The 13,127-nt window shown below is 35.4% G+C and overlaps 1 non-coding gene across 1 annotated transcript; it reads left to right on the top strand.

Annotated features, from left to right (window-relative positions):
- Positions 1-874: 874 nt before the first annotated feature.
- On the top strand, positions 875-978 carry LOC124523087 (U6 spliceosomal RNA). Its single transcript, XR_006964911.1, has one exon. It is a non-coding gene; the product is annotated as a U6 spliceosomal RNA (small nuclear RNA).
- The last annotated feature ends 12,149 nt before the right edge of the window (positions 979-13,127 follow it).

The raw sequence follows: 13,127 nt of genomic DNA, 5'->3' as shown, positions 1-13,127 counted from the left end.
ATAGGTTGGTGGAGACATAATGTAGTTTTTCCTAGAATGTTGAAACAAACACACGTTCCCCTTCTCTGACTCACAGCACAATTCCAAATCTTCCTATAAGTATAAGGGTGATGAAGAAGACCTCTTTCATAAAAAAGAAGCCTTTCATTATTTTGGTAACTCTTCCAGCCACATAGCAAATTTGTGCTAAAATTAAGATCTGCATTCATAATTCTTTGACTTTGTCAATCTCTCTAATCCATTTACCTCACATGGAGTCACCATTTATGAAGACATCCTGTCTTCACTTTTCCATAACTCAAATTTTACAATCCATCATCAATGGTGTTAAATCCTTTGTACCTAACTTATACCCCTAAAACACTTAATCACAATTGTTTGTTTAATTGTTTAATTTCCTTGACTCTATGCTTCTTGACCTCAAGGACCATTCTTTATTTAGTACTAAGAAGGTACTATCTGTATTATACTTATCTTTCTGTTAATGTTATAACTAAGTCTGACAATTTATTGATATAACCAACTTGCTCAGTAAAAAATATCTAATCAATAAGAAGCAGTGTATGACAATAAGGAACAATGATTTAAAAGCATGTTCTGGGGCAAAAAAAAAAAAAAAGAAGAAGAAGATAATAAGATATAAATATATCTATCTCCTAATTTCCAGGCATACAAAAAATAGGCAAAGTGGAAAGACAAACTATAAACCATTAAGTAGAAAAAATACAGGCATTGCTAATATTCTCATTTAGCACGGTACCTATAAAAACCTAAGTAGCAAATAATTCAATTTCAAATTAGTGATGGTATATATTTATTATATTCTTTATCAAATTGCTAAGGGGATAAGGATTCTATTGGAACAAAAGTTAGCATGCTTACTGCAGCAGCACATATACTAAAATTGGAATGATATAGAGATTTGCAAGGCCCCTGCATAAGGATGACACACAAATTCATGAAGTGTTCCATATTTTTAAAAATAACTTATGAAATGTCAATTTAACTTTTATATTAATTTAATCAGATTTGGGGTGACATATTTTATTTTGTTTTTTATTTCGTAGCCAAGGCTACAATGATTTTAAAAAATCATTGGTATAACTGATCCATTTTTTATGTGTAACTTCAGTGAAATACACACTATTCTAAATTTCAAGACAGAACAATGAAATTCAGTCTCTCAGATGGCCAATGAATTCAGGCTGAGAGTTTGATTATCTTATTATTTTGGTCTCATAAAGTATATATATATATATATATATATATATTGATATATTGTATATATATTACATATATATGCGTAAATAATATATATTAGTACTAAGCAATTTATTTGTGCTTGAATCTTATCCTTTTCTAAAATCCCCTCTGGGACAACTGAAGAACAGCTTTATCAACACTGAACAGATTCTTAGATGACATACTTGAAATTTGTTGTAGTATTTACAAATAAAAATATCGCTTTAGTATGTGTGTCATGGGTAATGAATATGCCCGCTTTCTATGTTTTAGCAAAAGAAATGCATTACAGCTAAAGAGAACCATAATTTCTGGGAGCTATAACATGCCATTTCCTCTCATCTTTTGTTATTTAAAAGGATTTACAGAAGCCAGAGCTGAGGTTTAGTAAGGCATTTCGTAACCCAATGTATTCATTATTCATTGCTGTGTAACAAATTATCCCAAAACTTAGCAGCTGAAAACACAGACCACCTATTATCTTACAGTTTTCTGTAGGGCAGGAATTTGGGAACAATGTAGTTGGATGAATTTAACTAAGGGTATTTCACAAAGCTGCAATCAAAATGTTGACCGCAGTCATTTTAGGCTCATGTGGAGGAGGAACTGCTTCTAAGCACCCTCAAGAGGCTGTTGGCTTACCATGTGGCCAGTTCCACAGAAATACAGACACTGTGACAACCTTGCTTTCTTTAAAGAAAAGTAACAGATAGAGACAACTAAAGTTAGAGTGACAGAGAAACAAGAAAGGATTCCCAAGATGGAAAACTCTTTTTAAAACATAATACCAGAAGTGACATCTCTTTACTTCTGCCATATTTGTTCACTAGAAGCAAGTAAATAAGTAGAGCCCACATTCAGTAAAGGAAATTACATCAGAGCATGAACCAGGAGGCAAAGTTCATTGGGGGCCATACTAGAGCCCACCACAGTCTTCCCTTAAGTATCCAGTGAGTCATATCTCTCTACTGCTGTTCTGAATAAGACTAATTCAAGATAGCCGCACTTTCGGTTTCATGGAGGAAAACTTTATTAATTGTAAGGGAAAGGGAGTATAAGAAATTAAACAATTAAAGTAAACATAAAGAGGGAGAGAAGAATAGAGAAGAACAAAGAAAGCTTAATACATCAAATTGAGTACTCACAACATATAACCTTCTGAATGGGGTAGCCCCTCAATGAACAGCCAGGTTGGAGTCCCAGTTGAGGGTTCTGGGCAGAGCGTCCTCCCCTCAGGTGAGACTTCCAGCTAGCTATTCCCAGAGCAATATATATACTACCCATCTGTGATTTACGGTTAATCATTAGGTTCACCTAAGTGCAGTCCTGATAAGGCTTTTTTTTTTTCTGTTTCTCTTATCATATCTCACAATCTTAGAAGCCTGGACGTTTGCATATTTCTCTTCCCTCCCTGATCCATTCCAGGCGGCTAGCCTGTTCTGGCCAGTTAATCCCTCTTGGTGTCAGGAACAGAAGGGCCAGTTCTGATCCCAAGGCCAGATATGGAGTACAAGCCAACTAAGGCCCTCATGATTATGTATGTGGGGCTTTGGGCAGAAATGCATGACAAGTCACACAAACAACTTCCATACAAAACAACTGTGTAAAATGTACTCTATCCCCTCCAAATTACCTCTAGTCTCATCCTTATAGCATTAGTTCAGAGTCCATAATCTCAACATCTAAATCAGGTCCAGGTATAAATAAAGAGACTCAAATGTAGTTGCTTAGTTACAGCACCTCAGGTGCGCCTTCCCCAAATCTGTGGGTCTGAGAAAGTAAAGAGATAAGTAATTGGCCTCCCTTTCCTCAACAAACACCCAACATACAATATCTGGATAGGCAGAGGATAGCCACTATAAGTATTCTAGTTCAAAAGAAAAACAAAAAATCAGTAGGAAAAGGAAGAAACTACTTCACAGAAATTGTGACATCCAATCAGTCAAATTTTGGCAGTTCTTTGAGTAGGTCTCAGGCCAGGGAATAATTTCCCATGAATTTCAATTCTGGCCTCAGGGCTCATGGTACCATCCTCTTAGTCATGTTTCCTTTTTCTTTTTTTCATAAAACATAACATACATCCGCAAGTGACAGAGTAGGCAGTTAGCTAGATATGAGCAGGGAACAGATGTTTCTGACTATTAAGAAGGGCAGAAACCGAGTTTCAAAGAGCCAGGAGAGACCCTGGGAACACACATGCATTCTCCCCTGTGACCACTAGAGGAATCTATAGCTTCATTATAGTACATTTACATTGTGGTTTTGACCCTCATTGTGAGGGATGGCTGCCAAAACAGTTCCAACAAGGAACCCATTTAGGGACAAATCTTCCCCCTCCCAACCAGTAGGAGAAGTCCCTTAGATGACAGGAGCTATCATAACCTATTCGAACACAAAAAGAAAAGACTAACTCTGGCCCTTGATGGAGTTGACAACTCTGGGCCCATCCATTTCCCACCTCCAGAGTGTGTTTTTGCTTTCACAGCTGAAAATGCTTGCTTGCTTAAGAGTTTGGCTCTGAGATCTCTCTTGGCTGAATTCAAGAACTGAGGCCAGGAAATGAGATTTGCCACTGACACAACTGAATAGATCTCTCAGTCTTCTTGCTAATAGATTTCTGGGGGTCCAAAGGTCTCTCCTAATTTTGTACAATCTCTGACTCTCAAACCAAGCAGGTGATGTTTTTGCCCCTCAGATATGAAATCAGTATCTCAATCTTCTACCTCAACCATCTAGAAAAAGAGAAGCAAACTAAGCCTAAAGATAGCAGAGGGAATGAAATAATAAACAGACTGTTCACTTTAAATATATGTAGTGTGATATGTAAATTATATCTCAATAAGGTTGTGTAAAAAATTTCAATCAGATATAATTTATTTTGAAAAACAAAAGTAACCTCAACATGTTAATGATCACAGATATTTTCACTTTAACTCTCTTGTCTTATTTAGACAATAAATATTTGAAACCGTTTTAAAAGTCTTAGCCAAATCAAGTGAAAAGGTTGTATCTGTAAGGAGAGAGAGGTGACGGTGATAGGTCTCCATTTTGACTAACATAAAATTGTCTAATTCTTATCCCAACAATACAACATGTGGATATTTGGACAAAAATAGGCCTACTTCCTTCAGCCCAATATTCTTTTTCTTCCCTCTCCTTTGCATTGATTGGTTGCTTTTGTACAATCTCCTATCAGCCCAACACTGAGCTGCTCTCCTTCACTGAAAGTACAGTGATTATGCTATGGTTTATTTTTCCTCTGCACCCTACTAACAGAAGGCAACCCCACTAACAGTATAGATATGGACTCCAAAGTAGGAAGGAGCGCTAAGAATAGCTGCTAAAAGACTCCAAGGAGGGAAGGAATTAATAAATGACATCTGAACCAAGAGTCCGAAATTTTGGAAAGTGAGATAAGAGGGAAAAATAGAGAATGAAAATCAGTAAGTCTGTCCACTAAAGTGGGTTCATCTGTGAATGAGTGTGTATTGAGATTGCAAAGGGTTAGTAGTAAGAACATGATATTACCATGTGTGATGATTAATTGTAGGTGTCAACGTGACTGGGTTAAGGGATGCCCAGATAACAGGTAAAACATTACTTCTGTGTGTGTCTGTAAAAGTGTTTCTGGAAGAGGTTAGCATTTGTATTAGTAGATTGAGTGAAGAAGTTCTGCCTTTGCCAATGTGGGCATCGTCCTGTCCATTGAAGGCTGAAAAGAACAAAAGGGGAGGAAGGACAAATTCTCTCTTCTTTCTCTCTCTACCTGAGCCGGAATGTTCATCTTCTCTTGCCTTACAGCTACGATGCTTGGGCCTTCAGACTCTAGGACATACATAAGAGGCCCTCCCTTCTCAGGTCTTTGGTCTCAGACTGGGTTTCGCCATCTGCTGTCCTGCTTCCGGGCTTCGGACCCCAGATGAATTACACCATCAGCTTTCTTGGTGATCCAGTTTGCAGCTGGCAGATAGCTTGGCATCTCTGCCTCCAAACCATGTGAGCCAGTTCCCATAATATAGCTCTCCTTACACATATTTTTATATGCCCTTTTGATTCTGTGTCTCTGGAGAACGCTGAATAATACACTGTGTAATATTTGGGAATCTGTTAACAATAATGATGATTGGAATACTGAAAATTCAATACATTGAAATAAGGAAAACTGAAATTTAGGTCTAGATGCATAAAAGGCAACATAGATCATAATCACTTCTTTGAAATGCTTATCATTTTTTCTAATTACTCTATAATATATTTAGGACTGTGAGTATCTTTCCATATGTATCAGGTTGTAAGTTATAGTTGAATAAAAACCATACTTTTTTCATTTTACCAAGTTTGCTGGTCAGTTCGTCATGATTTTCTAGCCACAATTTAAAAACTTAGAGAAAACATTGTTTCAGTCTTATATTTTTTTTTTTATTTTTAAAAAAAAATTTTTTTTTTCAACGTTTATTTATTTTTGGGACAGAGAGAGACAGAGCATGAACGGGGGAGGGGCAGAGAGAGAGGGAGACACAGAGTCGGAAACAGGCTCCAGGCTCTGAGCCATCAGCCCAGAGCCCGACGCGGGGCTCGAACTCACGGACCGCGAGATCGTGACCTGGCTGAAGTCGGACGTTTAACCGACTGCGCCACCCAGGCGCCCCTCAGTCTTGTATTTTTTAACAGAGGGCAAAATCTGAGTTGAACTGCATATTTTCCCATTAATATTAGTTCACTTCTCTTAATTCAGTTTTTAATAAAACATCCTGCCTTTGAAAATATGCATTGTTTTATTGTATTGTTTTATTTCAGATAAGGTATCATTCAAAGCATACCCTATTAAGCTTAATTCTTTGTAACTTGGGTTGCCTTCCATATGAAAGAGCTCATTCATCCTACAAGAAATGATTTAGTACTTATTGCATGTTAAGCATTGTGTTAGATTCAACCAGCTGTTGGAAAAGACAAAGGCACTGCCCTGAGGTGAAAGACCTTACAGGTAATGTGCCTCATCTTTCAACCCTCTCTTTTCTTTGAAAGAACTCAAAGTGCTTTATTCCAATTTTGTATCATGGTTAGAGTTTTGACTGACAGTTTAGAGAAGGTCCTGGAGACATTATTAATAATAAAATAGTTTTGTCTTTATTCAGTTCTTATTAGGTGCTAGTCACCAGGCTAAATACTTTTACTTTATTATGACAAAAGTATCATGCTCATAATGGCAGTATGAGTTGAGTGCTACTTTTTAATCACCATTTTAAAGATATTTCTAACGTCCAGAACTGTGAGAGAATAAATCTGTATTATTTTAAAAAATAAATAAATAACATATAGATAAAATTAATAAATATTAATTTATAATGATATAATACGCTCAATGTAAAGTCACTAAGTGATGCAGGGCTCAAAAACAACATCAATTTGATTAGAAAATTCATAATTCTGGGCACCTGGGTGGCTCAGTAGGTTAAGCGATCGACTTTGGCTCAGGTCATGATCTCACGGTCTGTGGGTTCGAACCTGCATTGGGCTCTGTTTAATAAACATTCAAAAAAAAGAAAAGAAAATTCATACTTCTGTTTTAAACAACTGCTTGCAATTATTTCTGTGTCCTTGTGTTCATCTGTTAAACGCCATCTGTTTATTATTTTAATATCAATGTTCATTTAATATTAATATAATGTTCATTTAAATGTATGCATAAAACTATTTTTTAAATGTATGACACTTTCATATATTTTTTGAAAATTAAGGATGTATAAATATGATAGTACTGTATTTAATTAATTTCTAAAATGAGGAACCAAGTGATATAAAGTCAAATAAAACTTCCAGGTATGAAAACATGAGCCTTGTAAATTTCTTTGTATTCTCTCTCTGTCATTTACTTTATTTTTATCTCCTGTTATTTCCAATATTTAGTCCTGACTATCCTAGTAGATATATACCTGAAAAATATATGATTAAAACTCAGGTGTTAATCATTATGTTAGTACAGACTTGCTAAGTACTGAGATAATCGTGGCTCAACTCAATTTCTTAAATTCTGTATGTTTAATTAGTATTTGTTAGTAGCAGTAAGTAGAAGTAATGTGTGTGTATGCACAGGGCGATGGTGGCAGTAGAGGTTAGAATAGTTACACTCTCTTTTTCTCCTGTATTTCTGCTCGTCAGTCCTCAGTTGTTACTGTGGTACTATGCTTAATTCTTTCAAAGAAGTGTTCTTTTCAGGAATGTTCCCATGGAATTTAAAACCTGACTTTAATTTTTGTATTATTTTTATTTTTTAGAGAGAGAGAGGGAGAGAGAGAATCTTAAGCAGGATTCATGCTCAGTGTGGAGCCTGATGCTGGGCTCTATGACATAAGCCTAGGACTATGACCTAAGCTAAAATCAAGAGTTGGTCACTTAATTGACTGAGCCACCCAGGTGCCCCTAAAACCTGACTTTTAATATTTATTTATTTATTTATTTATTTATTTATTTATTTATTTATTTGAGAGAGAGAGAGAGAGAGAGAGAAAGCAAGCAGGGGAGGGGCGGGCAGAGAGGGAGAGAATCCCAAGAAAGTTCTACACTGTCAGCATGGAGACCAACTCAGTGCTCCAACCGACAAACTGAGAGATTATGACCTGAGCCAAAACCAGGAGTCAGACGCTCAACTGACTGAGCTACCCAGGTTCCCCTAAAACCTGACTTTTAAAAGAAAGGAACATTTTGCAGAGGAAACAAACATTGGTATAATATCAGATAAAATAAACATAAATATATGTGTGTGTGTGTAACACAATATATATAATATAATATTAACAGATAAAATGTGTAATAGTTTTTATTCAGAGACACAATTAGTTTAAATGACAACTCTTGGTAACAGTGGTAGAGAACAGATATCCCCTTTAAAAATGGGGAATAGTGAAGTGCTTTGAAAAGTCTGAAGCTAGTTTTGTTATATCTGTGATTTTTGCCTTTTCTAATTCTACTACATCATGCTATATTCTCAGGAAAAAATGACTTTTCTCCTCTAGATTCCATTTCACCTTTTAATTATGTGGTAAATTTTGAATGAGGTATTTAATATGGTATCTGGATAGCAAGTCTGGTTCATAAAAGAATTAGATGGAAACCAAAAATCATCCTACATATGTCTCATAAATAATTCACTGTCAGGACTTTAAAAAGCAAAGAAAGTTGCTAGTAAGTTTTTTGTACTAATTATCAGAAGACCTGATGATTAGGAAAAGCTTTCTAAAAATGTAGGACACCACAACCTAAATCTTTTCATGGAGATAGTAGCTGGAAAAGCAAATGAATAATTGCAAAGAAAAGTGTGCTTGAGGACAATGGAAGAAAATGGAAAGGCTATCATATGAAATAGAACAATTGGAAAGGATGTGTGATTTTAGCTTAAAGAAAGGTGAGGAATAATAACAAAGCTAGAGAAAATGGTGAGATATTTGTAGTATTGTGGTTAAACAAAGTTAGAAAGCATGGAAAAAAGTGAGAAATGTTAGAGGCTCTGGAAAAAATTATGGTGATAATTGAAAAAAAACGAAGAATTTAAAATTCACTGTGAATAAGATTATGAGTGATATTAAAATATAAGACAGAACTACATTACAAACAATATTTATAAAAATAAGGATTATTTAAAGTTATTCAAATTGTTGGCTAATATATTTTAGATTAAAGAATATATATGGGGTTGCTGAATATTACTTATGAAGACCAATAAACTCTTTGAACATGTGGATTCTAGTTTACTCATGAAGTTGGCAAATTTCAATGCCTTCCATATTGTTATTATTAGATGATTGTTTAAGTGATCACAGCTAGTCAAAATTGAAAAGCTTTTTATTTAAAAAAACACACCTTTTTATGTTGAAGTCATTCATTAGAAGTCATTTGACTTGTCAAAGAAAATTTGCTTGGCCCCTTCAAGAAGCATAAGCCAAGTTTTTTTTTCCCTCAATCTTCATGGATATTCCTAACAGAATGTTAAAACACAAAAGATAATCATTTCTTCTTTCATCTTTACTTTGCAGCATTTGAGAGACTTGACATTTTTCTCAGTATTCAAAAAATATCTGGGGAAAGAGGAGTCTTTTTTTCTGAAAAGTTGAAAATTTTATGAGGATTTGGTTGATCCTACTCTAATAAAGCATCACAAATGCCTAATGGCAGCCAGCAGAAGTTATGGCTACATTAACAGAAAGGAAAAAAAAAAAAAAACAAAACCAAACACCTTTCTTCCTTGACTCTTCTTTGAAATCTCAGTTGTCTAACTGATATGTACTTATTTGATCAGATAGTCTCACTTGAGGAAATGTCATAAGCACAGTCATGAATGAAATACTGTTATGTTATTTGTGGGTAACTTGTTTAGAATGATTTTATTTTCCTTCTAATTACCTACATAATTAATGTAGTATATATGAAGCCAAACCATGATAAATAGAAATTAAAATTTGGTGATGAAATTTCAAAGCAGTCCACAGCTATGATGTAGCCATCTGATGGATCACATATATGCTTATGTATGTATTTGGAAAATCATTAAATGAGAACAGAATGAAATACCCACTTATAGGATACATAAGTGAAAATAATTAAAACATTTTTTAATTAAAACTGTTTTTACAATTCTAAAAATAAAATGGTCTATAGCCACATTCTTTATGTTCATTGCCTTACTCCCAAATATATCAAAAATTTTTGCCTTATGTATCACTTGAAAATACATCTTTTTTCTTCTATTTTAAAAAATGCCAAAGGGGAAAAAAAAAGAGACAGTGGCTTAAATTTTAGAGAGTGTATATTTATTCTTTGAAGTAACATTTACCCCTGTGAAGATCATTTTCTGTTTTGGTGTGTGATAGTGTTAGTGGAGAATAAGGCAAATGAGAGCCACACAAAAAACACACTGACTTTTTTTGTATATACTTGATCAAATTTAATAAAATGTAAAACAGGGGCACCTGGGTGACTCAGTCAGTAGAGCACCTGACTCTTGATTTTGGCTCAGGTCATGATCCCAGACTTGTGGAACTGAGCCCCTTGTTGGGCTCTGCACTGGGCATGGAGTCTGCCTAAGATTCTCTGCCCCTCCCTCTACTGCTCTCTCATTCTCTCTCTCTCTCTAACAAAACAAAACAAAACACAACAGAACAAAACAAAACACCAAAAAAGTGAAACAAAACTTGGAACTTAAGTCTCATGACTGCCTATGTAGACAATAAACATTTACTGAAGTAAGACTAAAGCCTTTTTATGAATTATATATAGTGGGGCGCCTGGGTGGCTCAGTGGGTTAAGTGTCCAACTTTTGATTTCAGCTCAGGTCATGGCCCCAGAGTAATGGGATCGAGCCCTGAGTAGGGCTCAGTGCTAAGCGTGGAGCCTGCTTAAGATTCTCTCTCTCTCTCCCTCTCTCTCTCTCTCTCCTTCTTTCTCTCTGCCCATCTCCCTCACTCATGCTCTCTAAAAAAATTTTTAAAAAGAAGAATTATATTTTTAAGTACTCAGTCTGATAGTGCATCCATAGTCGCTATCAGCTTTATTTCATAATTAAAGATAAAATATTTTTGTGCTATATTTTCCCCAAAATTTCTTAAAGCATCTGCTAAAGTCAGGACTACCTTTGGTTTGGGTTTTCCTGTTGAATACATTGACTTCTATAAAATATACTTTAAAATCAAATGAAAACTTTGAAATTATCTCAGTGGAGAAGGGATATATAGCTGTACTTGAGAATCAATACATTTTGGATATCAGTCTCTTGTTAAAATCCTGATTCTCATTTACAGTTGTTAGTGTGGTTAGTGTGGTCATACAACTTGCTGGCAATGAACTTATGTTACAGGGAGAAAGATTCCCAGGTTGAAAGTTAGCATTTGCAGCTTTGCTCAGGCTTTTTTTTCCCCCTCCTCTCTTAACAAGCCATCTGTGTATTCTCATAATTACACCACTAGCAGTGACATCCTTTAAATTTTGATTACTCATGGTTTTGAAATATGCTTAAAATCAAAGCGAAGAGTATAAAGCAAAACTAGATAGAAAACACAGAGTAAAAACAACTAATTGAACATAAACTTAAAATTTAGGCATGAAATAGCAACAGTGACTAAAAGTAAATGGAAGACTATGATTGGAAGCATTTATCAGCTAATTTAAATTACAGAATGATAAGTGATTTTATATACATCTGGAGTCAACTTTGTTTTCAAACTGCCATTGTAGTTCTTCAATAAGAATCAAAGATGTGTATGAGACACATTGTAACAATGTCCCTGAAATAATACACATATAGTAAGCAATTACTAGGTTGCCTTCACTATTCTAATTTTATGAAGATTATTAAATCTACTTGTTAGAGTAAAGGCAGAATTTCTACAGTTCACAGTAGATTCTCTGGGTCCACAGACCCATCCATTATTCATTTCCCTGGTTGCCAAATGTATAAATATAATGGGGATATTTGGGAGTTGGCAGAATTCCCACATTGATTACATGGCCCATGGTGTAAGAAATTTCACAATAGAGAAGGCAACATGGAAGTTTATGATACTTCTCTCACCCTGATCAGAATATTTAATCAAAAAATATATATCCTAGGATGAATGACAGTGATTATTGCCATCCTTGAATACCCAGTGGATGCAGGTGTTCGTGTCCCCTATCAGGACCCCATTTAATCATTGTCTGTACCCCCGGAAAACAAGATGGATAATGGAAGATGACAGTGGATTTCAGGAAAGTCAACGAAGTAGTAATTCAAAATGCAGTTGCAGTGCTAAATGTAATATCTTTGCTAGAACAGAATAACATGGCTACAGGTACAGGTAAGAGGCCATTAATCAAACAAATATATTCTCTAATAATCCATAAGGAAGGACAGAGGGGTTTTCATTAACAAAAGACACATAAAAGTACTCGTTGATAGTCTTGCCCAAGGGCTATGTTATCTGCCCCATCCTCTGCAAATTATCATCCAAAGCGATGTAAACCATCTGGACATTCTGATGGCACCATGTTAATTGGCAATAAGCAGAAGTGAAAAGTAGCCTTGGAAGCCTTGTTAAGAAACCTGTGTTCTAGAAGGTAAGAAATAAATACAGAAAGATTCAGGATAATGTCATATCTGTGAAGTATTTAGAGGTTAGTGGTTTAGGCCACACCAGGCATTCACTACTGGTGAGGTTATAGAATTAGGAATGTTATATATTGTTAGTGGGAATGCAAATTGGTGCAGCCACCCTGAAAAATGGTTAGTTTCTTATGAAGATAAATATGCTTACTGTATGACACAGAAATCTCACTCCTGAGTATTCACTATAGAGAAATGGAAATGTATATTTATACAAAGACTTATACATAAATATTTAGAGCAACTCTTGTAACTGTAATAAAATACACTGGAAATTGCCCAAATGTCCTTCAGTTGGTGAATGGATAAACAAACTGATACATCCACACGCAACGTTATGGTTTATAAGAAATAATATATTTGGTCATTCAGATGACCAAAATATATTTTTCATATGTATTTGGTCTTTGTCCATGGTTCCTGGATCAGAGCTCCTGAAACCCTTGGAATTTCCTATGACAAGGACCATAAATGTGCATTTTGTTTTAATGATGGTGACTTCTAGACCACACCCAAGGACAGGGGCTGATTGCCAGGAGGACCAAACATGTATTTAGAAGACTGGAACTTTCAGTTCCATCTTCTGACCTCCAGAGAAGGATGTGGGTCTGGAAGTTCAATCAGTCAGTGGCCAACGACTTAGTCAGTCATGCCTATGTAATGAAATTTCCATAAAAACCCAAAAGGACTGGGTTCAGAGAGCTTCCAGGTTGGTAAACATGTGGGATTAGGAAGAGTGGCACACCTGGAGTAG

Source organism: Lynx rufus, unplaced genomic scaffold (assembly GCF_022079265.1).
Source record: "Lynx rufus isolate CCGP_SWC_20201006 ecotype Redwood Valley unplaced genomic scaffold, mLynRuf1.p SCAF_1, whole genome shotgun sequence".
In the NCBI taxonomy this organism is placed as follows: Eukaryota; Metazoa; Chordata; class Mammalia; order Carnivora; family Felidae; genus Lynx; species Lynx rufus.
This window is presented reverse-complemented; position numbering and strand designations above follow the sequence as displayed.